The following is a 10,563-nucleotide window of genomic DNA, read 5'->3' on the forward strand; positions in this document are numbered from 1 at the left end:
TTTTTTTTTCAGTAAAGAATCACCTCTTCCCAAAGGTCAGCCGTATCTGAAAACCAAGATGGCATAATTCAGAAATATTGAAATACTGGAGCCTGACAAGCATAGTGCTGCTTGGCTCCCTGCCCACTGGCTAGGCTGCCTCAGGCTTAAGAATTTCTATCAAGTGAGTCTGTGACAGTATTGCACTCTGGGAAAGATAAACGGAAGGTCCCAGCTTGTAGAATAGATGATTAAAACATCAAGGACTCAAAATGGCAAAATAATCCATATTCTCTTTAGAACGAAGAATTAATGAAAAGTTTAGTCCTCCCAACTTTTAGTAAGTTGATTTCATTGGAAAATGTCCACTGACAGGTGTCTACCTGTTTTACTCTTTCAGATTCTTTTTTTTTTTTTTACTGTGCTAATTTTATTAGTAATTTGTACAAAGTATTCTGAAATGCCACAAAGGTTTTTCTCCTCATGAGTTTTTCTGAGATACTTCAGATGTCTGCAGAGGAACTCTTGAAGTTTCTTATTATGAGGAGAAATGCAAATGCAAATAAGAAATAAATCTTCAAAGAAATTAGCATAATAATTAATAGTTTTTATAAAACTGAGCGATGCCTACATAGATGTTGAGGTTTTAGCAGTGAGATTTGTCATTCGGTTCTACATACTTGTATACGATACAGTCATTAAACGGTGTGAATGTATTTTGTTTATTGTTTTGTTCTTTGCAATGCTGAAACTACTCATGAAAATATATTTTAATAGTGTATGCATTCTTTTTAAATGTTGGTCTCATCGTGTGGCAATAAGAATATTTTAAAGGAATTTTAATTTTGCCATCATATGTAGGGTGTTTCAGAGGAAAAAATATATCCTTAGGCTAGCATGTTCCCCGTGGATTTGTGGAGCTAAACTTTCTCTTTCAGTTCCCCTTTAAATAATTGATAAATTGTAGTCTGTGTGCATGTTTCATATCAGAATTGTTTCATTTTGCATTAGATTAACATAAATGGATCTTAATATCACTATAAATATAATATATAAATTTTAAAATACTTTTTCAAAATTCTAAAAGTTGCTTTTTGGAACTGATTGTTTTTCAAGTTATGTGCCTAAAGAGATAGTATAACTTTGATGTCATCTCCATCAGTTTCACTGAAAGCATTACATTATACATTATATATTTGTGAAATATACCTGCACCTTAATTAAAATAGCTACTCTTGCTGCGGCATGAGGGAGATTAGTACGTTCATTTGCCAAACAGTAACCATAAATAGCAATTTCATTGAAAAAATGTAATGAGCAGAAGTCAGAATAGTATAGAATGCAATTTGCATAAAAAGAGAATAGTCCCTGGACTTAGCAAATAGAACCCCCTAGGGCTTGCAGATGGTTCTACCAGTAAATTAAGTTCCTATTCACTTAGCTGGTTAGGTTGTAGGTCAAACCTAGCTTGAAGCAATTATAGCTGACAAACCTCTCTTCAGTCTTTTGATGCAAAACTCATTTCTCATTACCTTTGTAAATTCATAGAACAAATCACAGTTTCCATGTTATTCTTAAAACTTCTTTCAACCCTAAAATGAATCTCACAGAAACTTCCCTCTCGCTCTTGGTTATAATACCATTCATTCTTTATGCTATAATGACTTAAAAGGCAGACTACTTCATGGCCAGGTCATCAGCAAATATTAGAAAAGAATTGACTTGCAGCATTACTAATCTTTTTATCTCAAATGGCAATGTCATTTTTATCTGTTTAGAACAATTGTAAATCCAAGGTGTGTTTTTAATTCTTTATTTGAATAGATGAGAAACCATTAGCTCCGAAACAAAAACCTTTCAGCTTGAAATGTTTGTGTCTTCTTCTCTAGTCATTAAAAGACAAGAAAAGTTGATAGTAATAGTGGAATTATTTTCAATACAAGACTCTTCCATCAGTCTGTCTGCAGCTGAAGAATTCTTTCTATCAGTTATCCCTGTTGTCCTGTTTGCCGCTACCAATGGAGTGTTATCACTAATAAAGATAATTTTTTTTTACATTTTCACATGTGAATATTTGCATTACCATAAATCAATAAATAGTCTTATTTTCTGGAATTCATACCTCACTAGTCCACTGGGAGAAAATGCAAGAAGGAATGTCTTGGCTAAATGATGAACATCTTCATTAACCTAAAAAGGAAAGAAAGAGTAGAGAATTAACTTGTTACTAAGAATAGGCTCAGGAAGTATAGCAGAAGTATGTAGAATCAGAGAGGTGGTAGCACTACATGAGATTTCCTCGAAAGGAAAGCAGCAAGTGTGAAAAGAAATAGTTTTGGCATACACTAGCATTAAAAGAGAGGACAACAGAAGGGCTGGTTCACAACTTACTGAAAATAAGATTATTGCTAGATAATGTAAAGACAGTCAAAGTATTTAATGCTCTTTTGGATAAGAATTTACTCAAAATGTAAATTGTATGTTTTGTACATGGTACATTTTACATTGTATGTGTAAATTGTTGTAATCAGATGACTGTGACTATTCCTAAGTGTGACAGTCTAGAATAAAATAGGGATGGGTTAGAGATCAGGAGGGAAGAAGTTATATGTTAATGAGAAGAGTTCTAAGTAAACATATTCTTTATAATTCAAGCTAGAACAAATATAAAAATATTTTAGGAATTAGAAAAGTTTTTGTCCTATTTACATTAGACTAAAGCTGCAAAGGATTAAAATTATATTCAAAATCAATTTGCCGAGTACAGAAATTTTCTAGATCAAATAAATATCAAAGCAGACACAATAGATCCTCTATGGCTTAGAACATACAGTGAAGACAGATTCCTGGATAAAGGCTGTCTTTAAATAGTGCTGACTTCTTTTCATTATATGTTTTCAGTTGTGTATAGCTTGAGAGAAAATCTTTTGCAATTTGTATCGTGAGTATTAATACCCACATAATGACTCCTAAGTATATTTAGCAGTCATAATAAAAGACTAATTCTGTATTTTATATATGAATTGTTGCCTTCATTCAGCTCTGGGATTATTTTTTTTCATTCTGACTTTGCTCTCACAATCAGCTTATTCTTTATGAATAGGGATGAATGATATTATTTAGATATTCACTTTCTTTGCTCTAAACTTTCCAAATAATGTACCATTGTGGTATATATTAAGTGTTATTATAATAGTGTGAAATTTCTGCAGTCACATCTCACACCATGGCGCTAAATAACAACGTAACCACACAATTTTACTCATTGAACATTATCCATTTTCCTTGCAGTTTGACATACGTATTTTATATACTGTAAGTTGTAGCTTTGTGTTCTACTCATGATATTGTCATCATGGACTGTTATATTATATCTTCGCTGAATAATTTGTTTCCTGTATTTTAACAATAATGCGGTAGCAAATGCGTTTGTCACATTCTTTTTCTCTCAGCAAAGTTAATGTCCATAGTTGTTAACTAAAACTTCAGTACAGTAACAAGAGAAAATGTGTTCTAAAAAAAAGATATTTAATTTATTCCAGTAACTTGTTTTCAGTATCCTAAGGATGATTCCTCCTTTAATAGTACATTTTATTGTTGATCCACTGATATCTTGAAAAGGTGAAATGGTGCTTACATTTATTAACTTATGAAATCATCTTTTCATTTGGACTACAAGAAGTATTGATATTGCAAAAAAAATCTATTCTTTCAACTACACAATCTCTTTTACAGCAGAAATGTAATTAATGAGATGCTGTTCTGAAATCTGTGGAGACAGATGCACTTTGAATGAAAGATTTTAAAAATGTATCTTGAACTTTATAGATCATGTGACAATTCTCACTCCTGAACAAATATATCATTTTAAAATGGATTAGAAAATTGTTTTACTTTTTTTCACTTTTCTGTTCTCTGCTGAAAAAAAAAAAGTGATTTTAAAAGATCATATTTATCTTAATATAATGCATTGAAATCCAATAAATGTTCATAATATTTGCGTAGGTAAGCCTGAAATCAACATTAAGGCAAAACTTACCTTTAAATTTTATTGCGTTATCTTCTGAAATGGTCATAGTTGTTCTTAATTGCAAGAAGCTGATAATTCTTAAAAGGACTAGGATAATTCTTTTGACTTTTAACTATTCAAAATTCTTTCTATCTAAGGATTACAAGGACATATCCAAGAAAGAAAATGTATACCATCAATTTCTACTATGATAATTTAACATTGCTGTTGTCAAAACTCAAATAGTCTTCAAATGTAGTTAAGTTTTTAACAGGCTTCTTAAAAATAAATAAATAAATAAAAAGTCTGAACTCACAAATTGTGTGCTTTCCCCCATATTTCAAGTACTGCATCCTTTTTGGTACTTTGACAAATTCTCCCAATTGGCTTGCCTTTCAGTCATGATCCAACAGATTGAAAATGACCATATTGCTCAGTATTTGAACATTACTCTTCAGCAATACCACAAAATGTTTCAGAAGAGTCCCAATATTGCATCATATTTTATGATAACGTTTGAATTCTTGAATTCTAATGGGGAGAAATTGGAGGTAAGTAGGAGCAACTGCATAATTTAGAAGTGAACTGAATTCAGGATTTCTCAAGCTAATGGCTCTGTAACTTTTTGAGAGAAAGAGGTCTGATCTTTCCTACTTAAAACAGTGCAGCGGTTTTATTGCAAAAGTTTCTCATTGAAAAACAGCTCAGAGTATACTTTAACACAATATAGATTTAGTGAATAAAGCAAATGTAGAGTACAGTGGGTCTTACTGTGAGTAAAAATGATTGTTTACATGGGTTGATAGTGATAGGATAAAGGGAAATGGTTTTAAACTAAGAAAGGGAAGTTTAGGTTAGATATTAGGAGGAAGTTTTTCACTCAGAGGGAGGTGACGCACTGGAACAGGTTGACCAAGGAGGTGGATGCCCCATCCCTCATCCCTGGAGGCATTCAAAGCCAGGATGGATGTGGCTGTGGGCGGCCTGGTCTAGTGGTTGCACATAGGCAGGGTGGTTGGAGCTAGATAATCATTGTGGTCCTTTTCAACCCAGGCCATTTTATGACTCTATGATAAAGGAGTGACTGACTAGAAGCATTTTACAAAATGTTTTAAAAATAAGTATTTATGCAGTTTCAAGTGAAATTTCAAGTAATTATTTAAGAAGATGAATTGTGAGCTTTCAGCACAAATCAAGAACTGTAAATATAAGGCTTTTATAGCTATCGTACATAGTAAAACATTTCATTATTTATTTACCATCAAACTTAGAATTTATATTAATACGTAGTTCATTATCACTTGAACCTAATGTCTCAACAACTCTTTCATATCATGTCAAACAAATTATTTAAATAGCATAATAGCAAATAATCTTTTAGCTTACTTGCAAACAGATTATTAGCTAGTGCTGTCAGCCAAATTGTTTCTAAAATATTGCTTTTCTTCCTGAATATTCCAAGAGAATATGTGTGTAATTCCCTTAGACAAAAAAGTCCAATAAAGACTCAATCTTCTTATGTATATGAATATATTTTTTAATCCAGCCAAACTACAGTAATCTGAACCTTGGGATGGTAATGGGGTGATGGAAGATATAGTAACTATAAAGACTACAGAAAACTTCTTCAGGTTCATTACTTCTGGTAATGGTATTTGTTCATTGGCAGCTGAGAAATTTATTGAAGTTAGCCTGCAGGAGTACATTTGGAACTATATGCTATGGTATAAGTATTAACACTATTTTAAAAATCACAATTTACATTTCTGCAGGGCATTAGGTTCTGTCAGGAGGGTTAATTGTATCATGTTATATATAATCGTATAAAATTCCCCATTTCTTCTGCTGTTCTACTGTCTACTTTGTTGTATAAAAAGACAGATTGGGAACTGTGAATGTTATCTCAGCAAAAGTGAGAAATAATGCAAATCTTGGCAAACTCTAAACTCTTTAGCAGCAAGGTCAGAAGCCTGTTGAAAGATCTCAGTCTCAAGACTGATAACAAACCAGATTTAGCTGCAGAATTCAACAAACTGCCCCTCATTCACTTTTAATCAAGTCATATTACTTGGCAAGAGGAACTTAAAGGCATACAGCCATATGACTAAATAAAAGAGCAACTCAAAAGATGTGAATAAGGACTTTGGGGGGAAAAGGGCAGGAGGAAATTAATGAGATTCAGTGTGCTATATATAGAGCAAACTGTTAGAAGATAAATCCAGTTATCAAGTATTTTTCCTTGTACCATCTACTAGTAGCGGATGTAGAAACTGGAGATAGGAACCAAAGTTACAGTTGTCTCAGTCCAAATGTTAAAGTGGGTTTCAAGAAGTTATGGTTTGCATTACAAAGAAGTCTGAGGAGAGAAAGATGCCCCAGTGGAGCATACATTCTACTGAAATGTCTACTTGCAGGTCTTCTTGAGGGAGAAACTGTTTCTTCTAGGCAGTGATTTATTACATTGCTGCCTCATAATAATTAAAGATTCAAGCCTAATGACAGAAACAATAAAAAATTAAATGAAAACATGGCAGGCTGAAGAGATTGTGAGATTAACAATTTCCCTTCCCGTGAAGAAATGATGTACTGCTCATTTGTGATGAAAAATTCTGTCTAGTGACTGAACCAAACATTTTAGGAAGCCTTTTGTCTACCAAGGGCTTAAATCTCAAAGATATTGATAAAGCCATCTAGTCAAAAGAATATTAATTGGGCCAACTCATTCATGACATGCATGACCAAATTTCAGTGTGACTATAAGCAGATCAGAAGTGACTCAGACTTTTGGTGGTCCAGTGGACAGAGATCAGAAGCTGTTGCAATGTAGTAGCCAATTCTCCTGATCATACAGGAAAAAATGTATGATGGCAACCAAAGAGGACAATATCATGAACTTGCAAGTAAGGGGTGAGATGGAACTGTTTGGCCTGAAGAAATGAATAATGTTTCAACTTGAAAAAGAGCTACACGAAGAGAGCACAGTTTCTTTGTTTCTGCAATGGATTACATGGAAAGAAGTGAATCTGATTCTCATGCAGTGCAACGAGAAAGAGTCTGTTTAGGTATTGAAAAAAACTTTCCCTGGTCAGTGGAGCTGTACTTAATTATAGATTGACTCATAAGGCGTTGAGAGTGCCATCATTACAGGGCTTTATAAACTACTTGACAGTTTGATCTATTGAGTTCAGCCGTATGTTTCTATTATTTTGTATCATCATCAGCATTAACTTATTCATTGTCAGTGCTTGTAACTGCATTCAGAAATATTAGGATAAGACAAATTATTTAACTTATGTTTATCCTCATTTGTTTGGAATTATGTGAAAACTAGAAGTAAATATCATATCTTACTTATTGTAATATCTAACTGTTACTTCGTAATAAAATTATAAGTGAAAAGTAAAATTGAAATGGGAGTTATCCATTTTAACTTCCACAAAAAATTAGAAAGTGTGAAATCTGGTATTTTAAATCAGAAGAGATATGCAAGATCATTTCCTGATGGTATAACAGTCTGATTTCTGCTGGGAGAATAATATGTTGTTGGTTATAGAAACAGTTTCACAGAATGGTTTGTGTTGGAAGAGACCTTTAAAGATCATCCAGTTGTAACCTCCTACCATGGGCAAAGATATCTCCCATTAGATCAGGTTGCTCAAATCTCCATCCAGTGTAGCCTTGAACATCTCCAAGGATGGGGCATTCACAGCTTCTCTGGGAAACATGTTCTAGTGCCCCAATACCCTCATCATGAATTTCTTCCTTATAACCAGTCTAAGTCTTCTCTTTCTAGTTTAAACCTCTATCCCTTCTGCCATCATTACATGCCCTGTAAAAACTCTCTTTTCATCTTTCTTATAGACCCCTATTAAATAGTGAAAAGCTGTAATAAGGTCTCTGTGAAGCTTTGTCTTCTCCAGGCTGAACAACCCCAATAATAACTGAAGTAACAACTGATGGACAGAGGGGCCAAGAGATGCAGTTCTGATAATCAGCTATCTAAACCCATCCCTGTTAAATGCGAGTCTCATCACCTCAAGCTCTGTGTTACACTATATGCCATACATATTCCTTTTTATATTTGATTTTGTCCTTCGTGACTTCACTCCATTATTAGCTCACATGAATTACTGAATTTATGACATAAATACTTTACAAATGACAAAAACAGGATCCTTGTTACTTTCTATATATATTGCTTGTTGTTTATCATCCCAGTTTCACAACAAGCACAAATAATTTTATGTATTAAATATACACCGATCTGGTTTACTACATTTATTCTTGAAAACCATATATTAGTTTTGAAAAAAATTATTCCAAGTCCAGAAACCTTTCTGATTGAATCAATGACGTATCTTAATCATATCTAGCACACTTACTAAATAATATTTTCTTCAACAGTATGCATATTCAAGTATTTTTCATGTCTTTTTGTATAGACAGCTGTACTGTCTTGATTTTGTGAAGAATGATCCAATGTTTGCTTCACTGTGCTCTTATTTCAAGACCTAATTCTTTTCATTGCCTTAACCTGGTTCTTTTGACACGTGTATGTATATTGAAGCTCCAAGGTGTTGGCATTTTGAGGTCATAATGAGTTCAGGATGTAACAGCTTCTTTTACATATTGTCATCTACTGAACGAGTCATTATGACCTGTTACTCCTACCATATTCTGAAATTTAAATGTTATTTTGTTGTCTCTGTCAAAGTAAATGTAACTAAAATATAATTTGGATGTGCCCAACAGGAATATATTTAACTATTTTGTGAGTAGTTGTGTTACTCCATTTTTTTAATTTTTTTTACTTTTCACATGGTTGATAATTCAGTTATTGTACTGTAATGAGCAGTCAGTATTATAAGTGACAATTATCCAGTTGTATTTCATTATCAACGTAATGTTTCCTGTATCTCCTTTTGTTTTAATAATTTTTTGGTTTTTATATTGTTCAAAATCCTTCTAAGAAATCTTCAGTAGGGAGGCAGATGTTTTTTGCGTTCTCTTGGAACCATTGTAGCCTTTTCCAGCATTGGCTTTTGATTGTTACCAGTGTCGCTTCAACAGTACACTGTGCTGGTAGAGTTCAATGCATCACTGAACCCGTCTTGATGTGGAAGTACATTAAACAAATGTGGTAATATGCATGTTTGGAATCATAGTTTAGATGGCCATTTTTCCTTTGATAGTGTTCTTATATACCATAATTTGATTATATGCTTAACATATTCTAGTTTTTTAATATGTATGTATACTACCTAACTATCCATCAGTGTAAGACCTCTATTAGGAATGATAATCAACTGGTCTGTATGTTTTTATGTTTTTGTTTTTGGGTTGTTTTTTCTTTTTTTGAGGGGGGCATCCCCACATCATACTAATCATCCTGTGTGTGTAGCAATATTTAGCAAAGATCTGCATGTGTCAGCAGCTCATGAAATATGCAAGTTTTTGGTTTATTTTATCCCACTGGCTAATGCAAGGACAGTCAGTACAAAAATTTAATAAAGAAGCTCATACAACTACAGAGCTACTTTCCAGATGAGACCTCAGCACCATCTGAGGTATTTTCTTTCTCTACTTATATATAGAATTCAAAGGGAGCTTACATTTTCCATATGGAAAGTTTATCCATGAGTATTTACATGCTAATACTGACCCAGAATAAAAATCCATCAAGTATCGTGTATAATGATAGCAAGAATTCAATTATACTTAATCTTTTTAGCCAACTGCTACTTCAGCACTTTTGTCAGTCTGCTAATACGGGGCTTCCTGAATCATGCTTACTGTCTCTTAATTGCCCATTTACTCTTTTGCCCTCTTCCATTAATACAGGATCATCACAGAGTGGATTCATGCTTTTTTTCCAACTTGCTCCAATTTGTAATGATCTTGCAGCCTGTTTGCAATCACTTAACATCCTACTGGCATGCACTTTCTTGTTGCTTTAATGCATGAGAAAGTTATTGCCTTTAATTAGCCGTTAATGAATGCAAATCAGCAGTTTGAAATGCAAAAAATTGAAGAAGGCTCCAAAGACTAAATTGTTTGGGTAAATCCATATATATGACCAGCATAAATTAAAATAATAGAGGGCAATTTTTTAATGGAAAATTTCTGATGAAGGAAGAAACCTACAAAGCTACATGACTTCTGTTGATTGCAAGGAAAAGATAGATCATATGTGAAAGTATGGAAAAAAATGTTACTTACCCTCTAAGCCAACTGAGCAGGAGGATCATATGTGAAAGTATGGAAAAAAATGTTACTTACCCTCTAAGCCAACTGAGCAGGAGCTGGTTCGCCCTTATTCTAGATGTTGTACAACAGTCTTAGTGGTTCCTATATGTAATGAAGTGGTCTCTGTCAGTTGCTCTATTCTGACAATAAACACCTACTGTACTATTGCTTCTTCCAGAGGCCCACTTATGGTACCTGGGACCCACACTATCATTGAACATTTTTCCTGCTATCTCATTAGACTTATGAGCTCCTCATTTACAATATATTTTTTTCAGGAAATGAGAAAATAAGATAAAAGGAAGCATAAGATATAGAAACTTGGAAAA

The sequence above is a fragment of the Meleagris gallopavo genome, chromosome 3, assembly GCF_000146605.3.
Source record: "Meleagris gallopavo isolate NT-WF06-2002-E0010 breed Aviagen turkey brand Nicholas breeding stock chromosome 3, Turkey_5.1, whole genome shotgun sequence".
NCBI lineage: Eukaryota > Metazoa > Chordata > Aves > Galliformes > Phasianidae > Meleagris > Meleagris gallopavo.